The 20,054-nt window shown below is 45.6% G+C and overlaps 1 pseudogene; it reads left to right on the plus strand.

Annotated features, from left to right (window-relative positions):
• Window positions 1-276: 276 nt before the first annotated feature.
• Window positions 277-1,254, plus strand: LOC129687261 (40S ribosomal protein S6-like; annotated as a pseudogene).
• Window positions 1,255-20,054: the final 18,800 nt, after the last annotated feature.

Consider the following 20,054-nt stretch of genomic DNA (forward strand, 5'->3'; position numbering starts at 1 on the left):
ACAAAACAAAACAAAGGGGGCATGTAGCTCCATAGTGAAGAACCAATCGTTGCTCTTCAAGAGGAGTGGGGTTCAATTCCTAGCATCCACATGGCTCTCACAACTGCCTGTACTTCAGTTCTGGGGCATCTGGTGCTCTCTTCTGGGTTCCTTGTGCACTGCATACATATGGCACACACATAGATGCAGGCAAAAACACCTATACACATTAAAAAAATAAAAATAAAAAATGGCTTTTTTTTTTGTGGTGCCTCCTAAGTAGTTGGCTGTGTCAAGATGAAGCTGAATATCTCTTTTCCAGCCACCATCTGTCAGGAACTCATTGAAGTGGACAGCGAATACAAGCTTTGTTCTTTCTATGGGGAGCGCATGAACACAAAAATAGCTGTTGATGCTTTGGGTGAAGAGTAGAAGGGTTATGTGGTTCGAATCAACAGCAGGAATCACAAAAAAGGTTTTCCCACTAAGCAAGGTGTTTCAACCCACAACAGAGTACAACTGCTGTTGAGTAAGGAGCATTCTTGTTACAGGCCAAGGAGAACTGAAGAGAGAAAGTCTATTTACAGGCACGTCATGGACGCCAAGATGAGTGTTCTTGGTTATTGTAATAGATAAGTAAGTAGACAAATAAACAAATAAATAAGAAGAGAAGAAAATTTCTGTACTGGCAGATACTACTGTGCCTTGGCAATTGAAGCATAAAGGAGCTAAGAGAAGCCAGAAACTTTTCAGGGTCTCCAAGGAAGATGATATCCAACAATAGGTTGTGAGAAAGCCCTTATACAGAGAAGGTAAGAAGCCCAGGACCAAAGCAGCCAAGATTCAGCATCTCATTACTCCACGTGCCCTACAACACCGACTGATGCATTGCTGATACATTTCTCTGAAGAACCAATGCACTGACATTATATGGGCAGAACAGGTTATGTTTAGGAATATATATGTATGTACATGTATGCAGGCAATAATGGTAAAAAAAAATGAGGTCATGTGTTTGAGGGAGAATGGGAAGTGGCATCTGGGAGGGTTTGGGGAGAGGAAAGCGAAGGGAGAAATGTTATAATTATATTGTAATCCTCCACTCCCTCTCACCCCCCACAAAAAAAAAAAAAAAACACTGAAGAGGATAAAGAATATGTTAAACTCTTGGCCAAAAGAATAAAGGAAGCCAAAGAAAAATTCCAGGAATGGATCACCAAGAGAGGTCAGCTGTCTTGGATAAGAGCTTCTACTTTTAAGTCCAGTCAAAAATAAGTCATTTAGAGTAAGGCATAAATTATCTGACCTTGAAAGAAAAAAAAAGAAAAAAAATTCTAGAAAGTCTCAAGAGAAAGGTTGCTCCTGCCTCCTGCCGAACAGTACGCTAAGCATGCTGCTGGGTTAGTTTTTGTCAGCTTGACTCAAGCAAGGGTCACCTGGGATGAGGAAACCTATTGAGAAGATACCTCTATCAGATTGGCCTGTAGGCAAGACTGTGGTACATGATCTTGACCAATGTTTGTTGTGGGAGATCTCAGCCTACTGTGGGCAGTGGCACCCTGGGCAGGTGGTCCTGAGTTGTATAAAAAAGCAGGCTGAGAAAGTCATGGGGATCAAGCCACTAACCACCATCCTTCCATGCTCTCTGCTTCAGTTCTGGTTTCCAGGTTCCTGCCTTGACCTTCTGCCCTGACTTTCCTTCATGGTGTACTATATGCTGTAAATGCAATAAATCCCCCTCCAAGTTGCTTTTGCCCACATTGTTTTATCACAATACTAGAGAGCTAAGGCGTGTGGGGTAACCTGTTCTCAGTTCTTTGTACTTCACAATGCCTTGGTTTCCCTCCAGTGCTGGTCATGGAGTGACACCCACCTCAGCTCTCATTCATGCATTATTAGATCTACAGCATTGTCATATTTTTTAAAAAGATTATTTTATTATTTTGTGTGTAAGGGTGTTTTGCTTGCTTGTGTGGCTGTGCACCATATGCATGCCTGGTGCCTTTGGAGGCCAGAAGAGGGGGTTGGATGCTCTGGAACTGGAGTTACAGGTGGTTGTTAGCTTCTATGTGGGTGCTGGGAATCAGACTCCTGTCCTCCAGAAGAGCAGCCAGTGCTTTTAATGGCTCAGTCATTTCTCCAGCTTCCTGATGTGTTTGATGTTAGTGTTTGAATAGACAACAGCTGTGGAGAGCTGTTTGTTTGGCAAGCTGCTTTGCTATTGAGTATTCAGTAAAAAACATGTTTTCACCCTGGCCTTTACTTTGAGACAGAGATAAGCAGGATGTTTTGCCAAGTTCCTTTAACTTGTTTGTGTGACCTTGGACCATATCTGCTACAGGGAAGTGGTTTAAGAAAACAAGTTTGGCTGTTCCATGAGCCCCTTCTTGTATTGATGTGACTTGTTTTGCTTTGTCTATAAAAAAAGGAATTTTGGAATAAACTCCAGGCTGCAGTTTTTACTGACAGTCCTCTTGAACTGATACCTTGTGTCTTGCTTTATTTCTTTCAGTCCTCACTCCCCACTCAGATACTGTCATTTACATGGTGTTTGTATTGTAAGTAATCCAGAGATTATTCAAAGCCTATGGGAGGATATGCATGTGCTATATAGGTGCAAAGAACTGGAGTTCTGTATCTGCTGGGGATCCTGGAACTCAGCAGCTGTGTTCTGTTTGGGGTAACAGTTAAGAGACAGGTTGAGGTCTTATCTGAGGCCAAAACTCCAGCTTTGCCACTTGCTGGAAATTACATAGCCTCAGTGCCTCAGTTTCCCCATCTTTGGGGAAAATTTCCCCCATTTTATAGAGCTGGCCAGAGGAAAAGCCTAAGTAAGTTGGTTATGATCTGAATCTGAAGTGATCCCACAAACCTGTGTTTTGAATCACTGTCTAACACCTGTCCCCAGAAGTTGGCACTGTTTTGGGAGGTTGTAGAGCCACTGTGAGGCAGGGCTTAGCTGGTAGAAGCAGGCCATGAAGGAGGACCTTGGAAAGGTATAGGTGGACCTCTGGGTCTATCTTTTTGCTGCGTCCCGGTCACTGCCATATTTTCCTACTACCCCAGGCAGAGCCACCAGGCCTTCCAATATGATGGATTCCACCCATGAGCCAAAATAAGCCTTTTCTCCCTTGATCAGTACAATGAGAAAAGTAAGTAGTACAGAGTTAACTATAAACAGCAGGAATACGGTGGACTGGTGTGAAGTGAAGGCGCACAAGTGTCAGCTCTGTCCACTTTGACAGTTCTCTTTGCTCTGTCTCTCAGCCCAGGCATGCTACTTGCTGTGTGTGCAGCTGGTTCTTTGCTGCAAGCTGTATACCATGGGATGCATTGCTTACATTAAAGTTACTGACCTTCCAAACACAACTGACTTGTTGACAATGAAGCCCCCCACAAGCACCCCTTTGCAGGCAAGTGGAAGGAATTCTCTATTGGAACCAGGTCCTGGATTGGCTAAGGGTAGGCACACTTTTTTCTTTCTTCTTCTCTCTGTCTCTCTGTTTATTTATGTGTATTAATGTTTTGCTGAGTATTTTGGTTGTGTTCAGGCTGCTGTTTTAGAAGGTGCCCCCTCACTAGTTTGTCACTAGTTTGGTGGGGGCTTTGATTAGATAAGCCCTCTGTTCTCCTGCCTGTGGAGGTGCCTATCAGTTGCAAGGATGACAATGTTTATTGAGTTCTTGCCATACACACAGTTCAATTACTGCACAAAGTTTAGCTGACTCCGGTGGTGGTGGTTGGTGAGGTAACAATTACCCTTTGGTGTAGGTGCCCTTAATCTCATCCCATTTTACAATGTGAGAACTAAGACCCAGAGAGGAAAGTTAATAGCACAAGGAAACAGAACCGGTGTGTGCTGTTCCAACCAGAAACCTCAGGCAGTCTGGCATCAGGCCTTTCTTCTCTGCATCTTTGGCCTTAACTTTGTTTTTATTTTTTTGGCATTGCTGAGGGTGCAATCCGTGGTGCCAAATGTCAGGCAAGTGCTCTGCCGTGGAGCCAAATCCTCAGACCTCACCGTAACCCTTTCTTCCCTCTCTCTGGGGCCCTCGCAGAAAGCCACACCTTGCTGTCCCGCACAGGCTGCCGCCCTTGGCCATTGCGTGATGCTGCTTTAGTCCTGGTACCTTCTGTGGCCTCCCCGGAGAGCTACCACCGGGAAGGCTGCTGCTGTCTACTGTTCCTCAGGAAGCAGGCTGAAGAGATGGCACAGTGGTTAGGAACACTGGCTGCTCTTGCAGAGGACTGGGGTGCAATTCCCAGCACCCGTGTGGCCCTGTACTCTCTCACATGGAGAGACATACTTAAAAATGAATAAAATAAAATAAAAAAAATTCTAGGGCTGAGTAAGAGAGATGATAGGACCCGGGTGCTCTTGTTGCCGTGGTGACTGGCTTGAAGGACAGTCAGCTAGGCAAGAAGATTTATTCTTCTCCCACGTTCATCTGGCTCTCCCCTGCAGAAAGGCTAGTATTTTAGGGGTCCCAGTTCAGTCTGGGTTCTTGTTTCATACATCAAAAATGGGAAATGGTGAATTAATATGGCAGGAATGGCTAAGGAGAACATCTCATGCTAACAGCAGGTTGGAACCTGCTCAGAAAGGACTCTGCACTCTGCTGAGCTTCTTGGATTCTGGCAAGGACAAGAGAACGAGAGAGCTAGGTAGGTAGGTAGGTAGAAGGTACATGGTAGGTAGATAGGAGATAGGTAGGTAGACAGGGAGAGAGAGAGAGAGAGAGAGAGAGAGAGAGAGAGGTTTTGTGATCACTAAGCCCCTTACTACAGTTAAAGTGCCAGGATGTGTCTGAGCCTGCATCTTAGCACTCACTCACAGTAAGAGCCATGCTGGCGTGTGCCCATGAGCTGGACAGATTCTAGGTAGATAGAGGTATTCTAGCGAGACAGAGCTAGACCCCAGCTAGCTAGCTAGGAGAATCACGGGGAAGCTGCCTCAGGCTTTTTGAGGTGTGTAGAGTACCTTTAGCAAGCCCCGATTTTGAACTATTTTTGTATGATAGTCATTTTACTGTCTGAGCAAAGGGGAGTTGAATAAATGGCTCCGCACTTGGCTGACCCAGATTTGTTCAACAGAAATCCTAGCTTGGTCCAACAGTGTGGACATCTGCCGGGTGAGAGCGGTCTTAAGGCATGGACAAATGGAACACTGAATTTGAGATGTGATTTATGTAACAGTTTTTCACCTCTTTATTCCACATTCCAAATTTAGGATAACATTTAAAACCTTAATGCTGTTTTGGGGAATGGTTAATAAAGGAGGCTGGTCATGCCTTTGTCACCATTGGGAATCTTGTTTTTCTTTATGAAAACAACCTAAATACAGAGAAATGTGTCATTAAAATGTGAGAAACTGCTAACCCTGTAAAGGAAGAATATTGAGTTTAAATGAACTTGTAATTTAAAACTTCAAAAATATCGTTGATTGTAAATGGCAGTTCTTGAAATAAGTTTTAAAAAGTTAGAAAACAAAGAAATAAAAAAGAATAGCCACTGGTTGCAAATACGTCATTAAAATGTTCATTTCCGCCCTACTCATCTGGGCTGCTCTGCGTAGCACTAGAGCATTTTAACACTACGGCGGCATTGTGAAGTCACCAGGACAGCCGGAGGAGGTGTCTGGAGAGAACAGCCAGGACTACACAGAAAAGTCCTGTTTTGAAAAAACAAAACAAAACACAACAAACAAGAGAAATGAAAACTTTTGGAGATGATCAGAAATTGACAGCTAATGGTTAATGGCGGTTAATGACGGTGTGTGCTTAGAATGTGCAGGGCTCTGGGTTCAATCCCAGCACAGGAAAAGAAACAGAAGCTTGAAAACATTGTATGATTGCAAAGTTTGGGGAAACCGGAATTCCCCCAGTGGTGACAAAAGGCTAACACAAACTGACAGTGGCTAAACAGCTCAATCATGAAAGAACTGGGCCGTGAGCTACTGTGCAAAATGAGAGAGGAGAAGCAGGCACTGGTTCTGACTGGCATTTAACATCAGCCAAGGACCTGGGCCCACGCACCTCTCCCACCCTTCAGTGAACTCGGTCCGGTTTGTCCACTAAGCTCTGCTCTTGCTGGACTTCTGGCTCTGGATTATCTGACCAGAGAACTGTTTATTTTTTAGCGTCTGTTCCGCTTTTTCTTTAGGATCTGCATCTCAGGGAGCCCCAGTTGTGGAGGGGAGCCCCGGCTTTTATATAAAGGAATGACGCAACTACAAACTGATTGTTTCTAACTATGAAAATAAGTGACCCAGGACAGGGTCGTTATGGATTTTGGGAGTATCAGAGAAGGCTGATTGTGAGTTGCACTTGTGCACAATGCCAAGTTATTAGTTCCGCAGTCCGCTCGGCAGAGGATGTATATTGACACATTTGGCTCTGGCCAATGAGCCCAGAGTCAAATTTAGCATTAGCCATAGTGGGGAATCCCGGCCTTCTGATGAGATATTTTCTTGCTGATGACATAGAATCAACTTAGCCCCAGTTCTAGCTTGTGTAAAACTGAGGGATGAGATAAAACAATGAAATAGGCAACAACCCAATGTAAGAGGTGGTCTTTGACTAGTTCCTAGATAAATCAACCATGAAAGACATTTTGGAACAGAATGGGAATTGCAGACGGGCAGAGAACTGAATAACAATAAAGATGTGATAAAGAAAGGATGGAAACAGTTTAATTTTTGACACACTGAAGTGTCATGATGTCTACAACTTAGTCTTATTTATTTGTGTGTACGTGTGTGGCGTTGGGGACATGTGGTTTCCACAATGTACGTTGCTGGTCAGAGGACAACTTTGGGAGTCATCTCTCAACTTCTGCCTTGTTTTGAGGCAGGGTCTCTCTTGTTTCCATTGCTGTGCTGTGGATTCCCTCCAGGCTAGTCCACGTACAAGCTTCCCAGGAATCGAATCCTCCCGTGTTTGCCTGCCATCTCGATGTAGGAGTGCTGAGGTTCAGACTGTACGGTATTGTAGCTGACTGTCACATGGTTCCAGGGATCTGGCTTATGCAGCAAGCACTTTAACCAAATGACCCATTTTTCTGGGTCCTGCAATTTTCTTTTAAGTGGTCCAACCAAAAACCAATCAACTAAAACACAAAAATATGGAGCTATGCAAATACGTTAACAGAAGATGCAAATTTATGAAAGATCATTTTTTTTCTCTTCCATTTTTCAATCTGTTTCAAACATATCTTCAAAAAAAACTTTAAAAATGAAAACTGTCTCAATATTCATGCAAACCTTTAAAATCTCTTAATAGTCTGGTCACAGAAAGCAAAAATGTAGGAGCAGTGACTGATGTAGGGAAGAAAAATAGGCTACGGTATAAAATGCTGGCTTTATGGCTCTACTGCAGCAGTAATCAGAGGGAGGTATGGGCAGGTGTGGGGCTCCGCCTTTGCCTCGGGGCACGAGCCCCTCTGTGCTGGCGGCTTACAGCTCCTGTGGGCATTGTTACCAGATTTATGGCTGGGTTCACAAACTTCATCCACACTCTGGCATGTGCACGAGAAATGGAAAGCAAGCGGGTGGGGATGTCCTGGAAAAGCCTCGTGAAACAAAGCCAAACAGCAAAGAACCCTCTGGGCTGAAGACCTGCTGAAGTTCACAGCTGTCTCTCTGCTTCCCATCTTGTCTTACGTCCAGAGGCTGAGCCCATGTTCCTCACATCCACACCTGTGACTCCTGACCTTGACTGCTAAGAGAGGCCGGTGTGGCTTTGAACAAGATGTTTGTCTCCTGGGATAATAGATTTCTCAGATGTAAACAGAGATGACAGGATCTGCCTCCCAGCTTTTGTGTTTTAGGTAGAATTCACAAAACATAAACAAACATTTTTACAGAAACCTAAGTCAATAGCATTTGGCCTGTTCCAGTGCTGGGCCACCATCATCACGTCCATGTGTGGCACTTGGTCACCTCCCTGCCTGAACATCTGCACCCATGAAACAATGACTTCCCACTCTCCTCCCACCTGGCCCTGGCAACCACCTCTCTAGACTGTGCTTCGTGGATTTACCCATTTTGGATATTTCATATAAATGGAATTACACAGCATGTGACTTTTGTGTCTGGCGTCTGTCACTTTAGCATAATGTTTTCAAGGCTTGCCCATGCGTTAGCGTGTCAGGACTTTATTTCCTTTTATAGACGAACAAAGCACACAGATATACAATACGCCACGTTCACTTTGAGGTCTCAGTGACCTGAGGTCGACTCTGATCTGAAAGTATTAGAAAGAACACATCAGAAACAATTCTGAAATTTTAAATAACTTCTCAAATTTGTGAGTTTCTCTTACTGTCATACTGTGCCTGGAGAATAAGCTAAACTTCATCATAGGAATGTATGTGTGGAAAAAGGTAGTTTACAGCTAGGCTTTGGGACTCTCAGCATCAGGCATGCACTAGGGCCTTGAGCGCATCCCTGGCAGATAATGGATGAATGCCGGACCGCGCCTTGTTTACTACCTGTGATAAACACTTTCCAGCCTTTTACTGCTCCTAACAAGACTGTGATGTGCATATGTGCACCACGGTTTGAGTCCCTGCTTTTGATCGTTTTTGCTGTGTAGTTAGGATAGAAATTGTTGGACCATAAGGTAACTCTATGTTTCAGTTTTTGAATAGCTGCTAAAGCTGTTTTACACATGTCCACTAGCAAATTTTGAGGGTGATGATTTCTAAACATTCGTGCCAACACTTGTTATTTTCCGTTTTTTAGAATTTAGCCACCCCTTGGGTATCAAGTGGCTTCCTTCCTTCCTTCCTTCCTTCCTTCCTTCCTTCCTTCCTTCCTTCCTTCCTTCCTCCCTCCCTCCCTCCCTTCCTTCCTTCCTTCTCTCTCTCTCTTTCATTCTTTCTTTCGTTCCTGACATGGGGCCTCACTATGTAGCCCTGGTTGGCCTGGAACTCACTCTGTAGGCCAGGCTCTTCTCAAACTCAGAGATCCACCTGCCTCTTCCTCCTGAGTGCTGCACCACCACTCCTGTTAGGTCAGGCATACCTGAAGTCCATTCTGTTTGTCCTGTGGGTAATGTCCTAGAACCTCAAAACATAGTTTCAGGTTTCTTTGTCAGAATCTGCACCTCTGAAGAATGTTAACAGTTAGGCTGTAAGGCTTTGTAAGAACACAACTATCTAGTAACAAATAACAGTTAGTTACAAGGCTTTACAAAAAACACAACAAGACTAAAACTATTCTGAAAACTAATTCCTATTACTCTTCAGGTTTGTATAGTTGGAGAGGCATCTTATACACAGAGTCAGCAATCATTAATATAACACAGAAGAACAATATAAAAGCTACTTCTTTAGCAAAATTTAGAAACTGGTTCAGTAGAGTAAGTTTATAGCATCAAATTTGGCAATCAAAACTTTAAGTCTCTTGCAAATTTGGGAAACATTATTGATTATGGACAAGTGTATCTCACATACACAGTAGCAAAATACTCATTGTCAGAATCATTTATCTATCCATCCATCTGTCTGTCCATCTATCTATCTATCTATCTATCTATCTATCTATCTATCTATCTATCTATCTTTTGTCTATCATCTACCTATCTATCATCCATCTGTCTGTTATCTCTCTCTCTCTCTGGCCTAACAGAGACTGGGAGGGTCTCTAAAGTCCCACCACTATCCATATTAAACAGGTGCCAGTTGCTTTCAGAACTCAGTTGCTATAGGGGCTAACGAAAAGAAGTTAGCCAAGTCTAATGCAGCACAGAATGATAACTGCTATTATAAATGGAATTCCTTTGTTAATCTTTGGAATTATTGCCAGTGTACAACAATAATGCTGATTTTGTGTAACAATTTAACATCTTGCAACTTTACTGAAATTATTAGCTTTACTAGATTTAATTTTGTGTAATTTAGGGTTTTCTACTTATAAAATAGTGCAAAGGATAGGTGGAAAGTTATTCCTTCTTTTCTGTTTTCATATTCTTTAATTATGTTTCTTGCCAAATTGCCCTGGACTGAACAGGCTATGGTGAACACAAATAATGAGGGTGGGTATCCTTGTTCAGGGATTTTCCCAAGGTCATACCCAGTGTTCAAGAATCAGGGCCTCACTTCTGTTTGGGCTCAGAATCATAACATGTGCCATCTAGTCATTTTCCCTCAGGTGTTCATTTGATGTTGCCAGCAATCTGAAAACACTGGATCTGATTAATATTCCTTCAGATCTGCTTCTAATATACCAAGTACACAGGATTATGACCCTGTCACTCAGTGAAGGTGGGCCGGGTCCTGGGGACATCTGTTGGCTGAATTGTGAGTAGAAACTGGTTCATAGCTCTTTTAATGACCTTTAATATCCTGCAATGTGTGTAAGAAACAAACCTTTGTTTTGTCAAACCACAGGACCTTCATTGCTGTTTGTCACAGCCGCAGAACTTACCTATCCTGAAGAGGGATGTAGTGCTATGCTGTCTTAGAGATGCGAAAGCTGGCCTCAAAAGCTTTCCCAATGTCAAACAGCCCATTTAGGCTTAAAAGGAGGGATGGAATACACTTTCCCAGTTCTTTGCGGTAGATTCTGACCTAGTGGCTACTGAAAGAATGTAGCATTCTGCCAGGGGCTGCCTTGACCCTGCAGAGGGTCTTTATGTAGTGTTAGGAAGGTCCTCTTCATCAGTAACCGCCATTTTGCCTGAAAGTGTCTATTAGTCGAGTGTTTAAAGACCCATTCCCACTGTGGTGCAGCCCATTTATTGTGGGATGGGCCACTGGTGGCATACATGGGTAGCATTCTGACATGGTCTATCGGAGAACTCTCTACTCCCTGCCATGGTTTTTAGGATCCTTAGGCTTTCTGGTAATGTTTTATGAGAAGCACCCCAGTGTGTCACAATCACCACGGGTCCAGTGTCCAGCCCATGTCCTTCTGCTGTGGTGGGCCCAGGCTCAGCCCTGAGTTCTGTGTATCTTCCTGGAACTTCATACCCGCTGGTGGGCTAAGTGTGCTAGGCTGTCCAGGCCAACTATTAGCTGCTGGTGGAGAGCTGCAGGCCACACCTTCTCATCCTTTGCTTTCCATTGCAATCTTAAGCATGACCATCTCTCCCAGATATCGCATACAGCAAAGATGTTCTGGGACCTTTCCAAATGCCATGGGCAGGGGCTGGTGGCTGAGACCATGCCTGGCACTGGCTCTTCACTTTAAAAGTAAAGTCACTGGCTTCTGACACCTGGTTCTGGGCACTTCTGAAGTCACCCTCTTGTTTCTTTGGAACCAAACCTGCCTGGCCCCTTTTCCCAACTCAGCTGAAAACTTTCTAATCTCTTTGCAAAGTGTCAAGTATCTTCCAATGCCTTGAAAGGTGCTTTTCTAAAAGCAGATCAAACGGTTTTGACATTTGCTGCCGAGCCATTTAAATCCCGATTCCTGGCCCACTGCTGGCGAGGCAGCGCATCTGGCTGCAGATAAGGGCCAGAGTGGCACATCTCGTCACAGACACACGGAGCCAGCTCATGGGAGCAACATCCCAGGGCAAAACATTGCCCATAAAAGTTAATCTGCTGCTTCGTCCAGCTGACAGTTTATTCTCTCATGAAAGCCAGCTCAAGGCCCCCAGTTGAATTCTGCACACACATTTTTTTAATTTGCTGGAATTTGCAAAAACACATCAGTGTCTCTCCTGCCTTTGGGTTTTTATGTTTAGCAAAATAATACCACAGCATTGCCTTCAAAGGGCTCTCAGCATCACACTTGTCCAGCTATGCTCTGGTCTTCCAAGGAGGGAGCCTCATTATGCTCGAGACCCTGTGTAGGGTGCGGGGCTGGACACTCATCCACTGTGCAGGGAGAACCAGGACCAGCCAGGCCTGGCCGGGATGGGAGGTGGGGCTGGCCAGGATGAAGGTCACCAACTCAGATGCCTGCAACGATCAGGCAAAGAAAATGAATGAAGCGAGTGGGCTGGCTGGGGACAGCAAGGAGGGTGGAGACTGAGGCAAACTGGAGCCCGCAGCCGTGTCAAAACTGGGCAGCTGGTCTCAGCGCCTGATCATTGTCACTGAGTGGGAATATGGGCTCCACACTACCAGAGCTTCCCATGTTTCCAAAAGGAGCAAGGCGCTTGGCATTTTTAAGATGTGAAATCTCTCCATTTTTAAACGTTGGCCCCAGTTCCCTGAAAACACACTTGTGAGCCAAACCAAACATTTCTGAAGGCTGAGTCCAGTTTGTGGCTGCCAGCTTGCAACTTCAGCTCTAGGGGCAGAGACAAAGTGAGGAGAGTAGGCTCACCTCCCTGTTCCCAGTCTTCATAACCTTTTACAGAGGGGGAAGCTGGTGGCCACCACTCAGAGAGCTCCCTGGGTTGTTTCTTATGCCCAAACTTTCTTTCCCTAAGTCTTGAAACTGTCAGACTTCTCAAGATGAGACACGGGCATGCATCTCTCAGGATTCTCATAGGAAAACAGAGACCTTCAAACCCTTTCAACCTAAAGAAATGGCTGCCTTGACGGTGATGTTTCAGGCAAACCGAGGGTAGCTGCTGGAGCTTTCCCTAAGTCCCTCCCTTGCCAAGCACCAACGGCAGGTCTCTCCCCGCTCCAGCAATATCTCCGATGGCTTCTGCTCTCCTCCAGGTTTCTGGAGCTGAACTGGTGCAGCGATTTGGAGTTTCTAGACCAGCAGGTGAAATCTGGTGCTGGTTGGCAGGGCTGCTGGGACCTCCCTCGGCTTTCAGGAGGACAAACCCAAGCTGTCTAGGACTCGATCTAGCTTCCCCCAGAGCAGAAGGGGTCTACAAGAAAAAGATGGCCTCCTGGTCTCCCCGCCCTGCTGACGCAGAGTCAGATGGTCAGTGAGAACTCTCTCCTGTTCCAGCCTCCAGCCACGTCCCTGTCCTTCCCCCACACCTCTTCATGTGCAGGTTGTCATAGCACAGACCACCAAATTAGCCCTTTGTGATTTTATGTGGCTTTTATTGGCTCAAGCTGGGTGTTGGTGATGGAGCCAGATGTGAGGCCATGGGACCACTTGAAAGGCCAGCTAATTGGCTGCATCTGCCCTCGCCTTCTTATCCTGACAGGCAGACACACAGAGCAGTGACCTGGGAGTTGGGAGGCAGCTGCCTTCTCAACATAAAATGAGGCAAAGGCCAAAGGGGAGACACACTCAGCTTAGAATGGCATAGTCTCCCTGTGTGTGTGTGTGTGTGTGTGTGTGCTTGTGTGTGAATTCACATATGCATGAAAATATGTGTGAATATGTGAATACATTGAAGATTGTCCCCTGAAGCCATGGCTCTTTTGTCCCCAACTCAGAACTGCCTTTCACCTTTAAATCTGTGGAGGTGAACTAGTATTATTCTAAAAAATTGAACACTAGCTAATAAACAATGAAATGTCTAGAGCCTGAGACTTCACAGATGAGTAAAACTCACATAGCCACAGAACGTTTGATTTCTCTGAAGAAATCAAACATTTTTCTTAATGGTTCCATCCAGTGAATCCTGTCCTTCCCCCAGCCCAGGCAGCCATACTTCCTGTGCCTATTGCTGCAGAGTTTTGCCAGTTTTCAAATATCATGTGAATGGAATCACAGAGGAGACGGGCTGGGGAGAGGGGCTTACTGTTGAAGCAGGAGGACCTGAGTTCAGATGCCCAGCATCCACATAAAACCTTGGCCTGGTGGTGCATGCCTGTCACCCCATTGCTCAGGAGAGGGTGGAGAGAGGAGGATTGCTGGATCTTGCTGGCCTGACAGTCTCACCAAAATACCGAGCTCTAGGTTCAGTGAGAGACCGTGCCTCAAAAAAGTTAGGTGAACAGTCATAGGAGATGTCGTCCAGAGTTGATCTCTGGCCTCCATATGCACATGCCTGAACATGTTTGCCTGCATACACACTCATGTACACAGACAGACAGACAGACAGACAGACACTGACATAGACAGAGAAAGACAGGGAGAGTCAGAGAGAGACAGAGATTTTATTTTATTGGTTTTCTGAGACACAATTTCTCTGTGTAGTCTTGGCTGTCCTGGATTTGCTTTGTAGACCAGGCTGGCCTCGAACTCACAGACATCCTTCTGCCTCTGCCTCCCTGAGTGCTGGGATTAAAGATATGTGCCACCACGTCCAGCTGATACAGAGAATTATAAGCACAGATGTGCAAGCTTCTTGTGTCTGGCTTCTGTTCAACATAGCATTTTTAAAGACTCATCTGGGTTGTTTCATGTATTAAGTAGGTTTGGATATGTACACCCACTTTGGTTTGGATATAAAATGTCCTGCCCAAAGCTGAAAGGTTTGGCCTCAGCTGGTGGTGCTATTTTTGGAAGTTCTGGAAACTTTGGGAGATGAGACTTGTCTGGAGGCCTCTGCCTGTCTCTTCCTCTGTTTCCTGTCCACCGTGACGTAACAGCTGTTCTCTGTCAGGCACTCCCTGTGATGTTCTCTCCAGGTGCATGGGACCAAATGATGACAGGCTGAACCCTCTGAAGTCATGAGCTCCATAAGTTCTTCCTCCTTTGAGTGGTTTCTGTTGGGGTTGGTCCTGGCTCCAAGAATGACAATAACTGACAAGATAGTCCATTGTAGCCCAGGGTATGGAAACATCACAGATTCTCTATCCATTCTTTAGTTGATTGATAGTGGCTTAAAACCACACCCACTTCTATAATCTCACAGGTTCTGTGGTCTTGCTGTGTATCACTAGACTTAAGTAAAGGTTTCAGCTAGGGCTGTGATTTCACAAGAGAGCTAGGGGTGGCTCTTCTGTTAAACTCACAAAGCTGTGAGCAGAATTCAGTTTGTAGGAAGTACAGGCTGAGCCTTCAGCTACTTCAGGTCACCTACCATTTCCTCTTCCACCTGCCCGATGGCCTCTTCCCAGGCTGAGGGTGCTGCTTCCCAGATATGCCTCTTCCATCACTAGTCTCTGAACTCTCTCTTAATGGGCTCATCAGATGAGGTCGGGGCCACCTAGAACAATCTATGTCAACTGATTAGGGGCTTAGTCACACCTTCCTGCTTCTTTCACCTTTGCTACATGAGTAGCCTGAGCTGCAGCAACATCACATTCACACTCCATGTGTGTTTTGTCAGCTTTTATTGCTGTTAACAATTACATGACACAGTTACTTATAGAGAGGAATGGTTTATTTTGGCTCACAGTTTTGAAGGCTACAGTCTATGACCTTTGGCCTTGATTTTTCGGCCTGGGGTGAGGTGGGACAGCATGCTAGTGAGCAGGAGCAGAACAAAACCACTGCCTTGTGACTGGGAAGTAAAAAGTAGAGGAAGGGGACGGGATCCCACTGTCCTCGGAAAGGTACATCTAAAATGCTCTGAAACCCTCCAGTTGACCCTCCTCTTAAAGGTTCACACCTTTGTGCTATGGGGACCAAGCTTTTAACATGTGAGCTCTTGGGAGGCAGGATAGATCCAAATGGCTTGATTTTGTTGTTTGCATATGTGAACCCAAACAACATTGGCTATTTGAATCTGCAATGACTTCCAATGTTCTTTTATACATAATCCATATTTTAATTTTCTCTTGTCTCAATAGTAGGCTGGTTCAGCAGCAGCAGGCCATGGCCAGGGCCTTTGGGCACTATGTCCCTCTGGAGGCCTCTTGCCTTGTGTGGTGTCTTTTGCTGTGGTTGGTAGAATAGGATGGATCTGTCATCCTGAAAATCCCACAATGTAGATTGATGGGACATTTGCTTTTTCGCCTTCTTTGCCTGCTTCTGAGTCTCCTTTGTGTCTTGTGAGCTGTGAGTCTGAGGTCTGACAGACTCCAGGACCATCACAGGCAATGTGGAGGGTGTGAAACTGCATTACTTGGGGGAGACTCATAGTGTCTGGCTGTCCCACTGAAGGTTATGCAATCAGGGTAGGGACAGGCTGACCCTTCCAGTTCTCTGTCTTTCTGTTGGGCCAGCAGGAAGTCTATGGCTCTACTTTGTCCGTGTTTATATATCCAATTTTTCAGTGAACGTTTGCTTAACGAATGGTTTGCTATGATCTGGATGTTAGTGCTCTTCTCCGTTCCATGAGTCAGCGTCTAATCTGCAGGCTAACAGTATTAAAAGGCAGGACCTTCGGGAGGTGGCTGGGTCATGAGGCTGTGCTCCTGGCTGTGCGATCTGAGGCATTATGAATGAGGCTTGCAGCAGCTTTTAGCCTCCTCTGGCCCTTCTATCATTTGAAGCGGCACAGAGAAGGTGCTATCAGGAACCAGCCTTCAACAGACACCTCCTTTCCTGTTCTATTGAGCATGGACTGTCTGGCCTCCAGAGCAGTGAGAATACATTTTGTTGTTTACAAATGACCCAACATAAGGAGTTTTCCGACAGCAGCTGGAAAGGACCCGAATGTGGTCTCAACATAAATGACAACTCTTGCTTGAGCCAATGTTTTTCTTTCTTTCTTTTTTTTTTTAAGTTAGGAAGGTTCCAAGTAGGATTATATACATATATACACACATCACACACACATATATCCACATATGAACAATACACACACATACACATAATCTTTTCATTGTGTGTGTCCATGCATGCATGGGTGTGTGCATGTACATTTGTGTGTAATAGAGCGTGTGCATGTGTGAGTGGGTATCTGGAGAGGCCAGAAGAGAGTGTCTGGAGCCCTCGGTGCTGAAGTGGTAGGCGATTATGAGCCTTTTGATGTGGATGCTGGGGTCTGAATTCAGATTCTTTAACACTTAACAGGTGGACTGTCTCTCCGCCTCGCAGGTAGAGTTTTTGATGTAGCACCTCCATTCTGCAAAGTGAGGACATGTATGAAATCTTCCTGGGTTTGGTGTTTGGGGGCCCGACTTCCTGTGAGGTCAGACCATCTGGTATAGGTGTGAGCAGAGGTGACCTGAGTTTGGATGGGGCTGGGACACCTTGCTTCATGTGCAATTTGCGTCACGTTTTGCTTGATTGAAACCTGCAAGGGCCAGGCAATGTTTCTGCTGAGTCATGTGGTGACCCTCACAGAGGTCTCCAGAATTCAACTGTTATAGTTCAGATTGTCCATAACAATTTACATCATGGGCGCTTGGCTCCCAGTGGGCAGTGCTGAGGTGATACAACCTTTAAGAAGTAGGGCTCTGGGCATGGTGGTGCATGCCTGTAATTCCTGCATTTGGGCAGGCTGAGGCTGGAGGATTGGAAGCTTAGGGCTGGCCTGGCCTATGTAGGAAGGAAGACGGTCTCAAAGTACCAGAACTAGAGACGAAACAAGAAGTGTTCCAGGTGCAAAGCAATCAGGAGGCGCTGCTCACGGAACAAGTGACATAGCTGAGGGGACTTAAGTCCAGGAAGACTGGGTTGTCATAGAACAAGCCTAGCCTTTCCCCTCCTGCTCTCTGTTTTTTTTTTTTTTTTTTTTTTTTTTTGTCTTGTTATTGCCATGCAATCTGCCAAAGGCCTTCAACAGAGACAAGCTGAAGGTGACCTCACACTCTTGGATCTTCAGAACTGTGAGCTAAAGAAACCCTTTTCTTTTTTCTTTATAAATTAACCAACCATGGATATTTTGCTAGAGTGACTGAAGAAGATTCATATGTGCATATATAAGCAAATAATAGTGGATGAGGAAATGCTGACCTAGCCCTAACTTGGGCTCTTGGGTTTCCTGAGACCTACACATGGGTTTCAGGTCCCCACTTCTTCTTTAGGCCAACGGTGTAGCTGAGGTCTTGCTGTGTGCTGTGAGATCTCTCAGCATTTTTTTTTAATTATTATTTTTGTTCTTATGGAAACCTGCTCCTATGAAGTGGCTAAGCATGGAGCGCTGAAGGCCTTCAGTCCACCCAGGGCCCTGGGGGTATATACCATTTGAACCTGAATCTTCACTTAGCAGTAAGTTAGGACTGTAAGTTCAAGTCGGCAGCTCTGTCTGCGTGCTGGCTTGAGCCTTTCATGAGGCTAATGAGTGGTCCATGCCAAGCTGCATGTTGAAACGCTCTCATGCAATGCTGGCACCACCTCCCATTCATTCATGCAGCATGCCTCAGCCAGCCAGAACCAGGACATTCGGTGAGTATGAGTTGGGTATGATACTCCCTCTGTCCTGGCTCTCCTCTTGGAAAATGGCTCAGTAGCTGGGCTCTGACTCGAGGCCAGCTGCCCCCCTGCCGCCCCCACAGAGAAATCTGCCTTTCATTTAGCAGTTCTATTTCTTTCTTTCTGGAAAAGTCTTTGTGGTACCAATTAAAGGACTCTTTTATCCCCTCCTGTTTGAGGAATTTGAGGACCGCCTATGAAGAGCCTCTTTCCTAATCCATTCCCAAGACAGAGAGCGCGGGTTGCTCTTGGAAAGGGTACCTGGCAGGAGGTCTGGAGAGTCCTTCTGGGGACTTTGAGGCTGATATTAATGGAGGGCCAGAGATGTGTCAGGCGTGGTGCCCAGTATGTTCCATGGGCAACCTCATTGCATCTTGACAGCCCAAGGTCACAGGATCATTCTAGTCACATGTTAGAGACGTAATACATGTCTCAGAGTGTTAAATTTGATCATGGGGCGGTCCCAATGTTGTTTTCTGACTTTATCATCTTTTCCTTATGAAGCTTCCCTTAATTCAGAAGCTTCAGGGTGGAATTCCAAGGACATTCCAACAACTCTTGCCATATAGGTTGATGAAGTCCCCTGGCTTTTTTTTTATTTTTAACTTTTTTTTTTTTTTTTTTTTTTTTTTTTGATACAGTGTTTCTCTGTGTAGCTTTGGGTGTCCTGGGCTCATTTTGTAGACCAGGCCGGCCTCAAACTCACAGAGATCTGCCTGCCTCTGCCTCCCAGAGTGCTGGGATTGCAGGCGTGCACCACGGTGCCATGCTCCCCTGGCTCTTTCACCAGACTGTCTTAGTTATTTCTCTGTTGCTGTGATAAAGCACCATGACCAAAGTACCTTACAGAAGAAAACGTTCAAGTCCAGCTTACAGCTTCTGAGAGCTTACATCTTTTTGTTAGTTTGTTTGTTGAGGCAGGGTTTCTCTGTGTAGCCCTGGCTGTCTTGGAACTTGCTATGTACCCCAGGCTGGTCTTGAACTAGAGATCCATCTGCCTCTGCCTCCAGAGTGCTGGGATTAAAGGTGTGCATCATCAGTCTGCTTACATCTTGATCTGAAGCCGAGAGTGGCGAGAGTCTTTTGACATCCTCCCACCTCCTCCAGCAAGGCCACACCTTCTAATCATTCCCAAACATTGTTTTTGGGGACCAGGTGTTTAAACGTTGGAGCCTCTGGGGGCCATTCTTGTTCAAGTCATCACACAGTCTTTGTACTCCTTAGGCAGGCCCAGCACCCTGGTCATTGTGAGCTGATGCTAGTTATTGGCTGGTGCTAGGAGAAGAGGCAGAACGAGCTACACCTTGACGGGCACATAAGACCAAAGCCTTTGTACCATCTTTGAGCCATTTAAAGGGAAACAGAGTCATTTCTGAAGAGGCAGAGCACTCATCAGGATTGGGGTGTTCTGTTCGAGGCTCCTGACTACACTAACCTCATGTATGTCCACCTATGACATATAGACTTGCTGGGGTTGGTAATTCCACATACTTTGCAATTAATACCTGTGTTCAGCTGTGAGTGTCTCATGTCCTCCAGAGAGAGAGAGAGAGAAAGAGAGCCCTGCATTCTACCTTAACGTGGTGACCAGTCTCTGTGAGTCCTCCATTGTCTGGACAGTGCAACAGTCAGCTGTACCCCGGAATTCTGAGTCACTCTACCACTCCGGGCATCCTCCTCCTGCTCCATTTGCCTCAGTGAAAGACGTTACTAGTTGCATCACATCTACCTGACAGGTACTTTGTGTATTCTACCAACAACCAGGGTTCTGGATGCTAACTGCCAGGCAGGAGTCTTGTTTGGGACCTTGGGTGATCCTGTGGGCCCCCTGGAGGAAGAGTAGCCCTTCTGAATTGTTTAGCTAGAGGAAGAGAGTTGGGGCCTTTTCACATCTGCCCTGACCTGTCCTTCACCACGGGCTCTCCTGGGAGCTGCTGTGTCCAGGAAAGACCATTCCTAGAGGTACTCAAGCGATGGACCCCAAACAGCAAACTTCTGAGGAAGGAGGAGG

Source organism: Psammomys obesus, unplaced genomic scaffold, assembly GCF_907164565.1.
Source record: "Psammomys obesus unplaced genomic scaffold, mPsaObe1.curated_primary_1811, whole genome shotgun sequence".
Taxonomy (NCBI): Eukaryota; Metazoa; Chordata; class Mammalia; order Rodentia; family Muridae; genus Psammomys; species Psammomys obesus.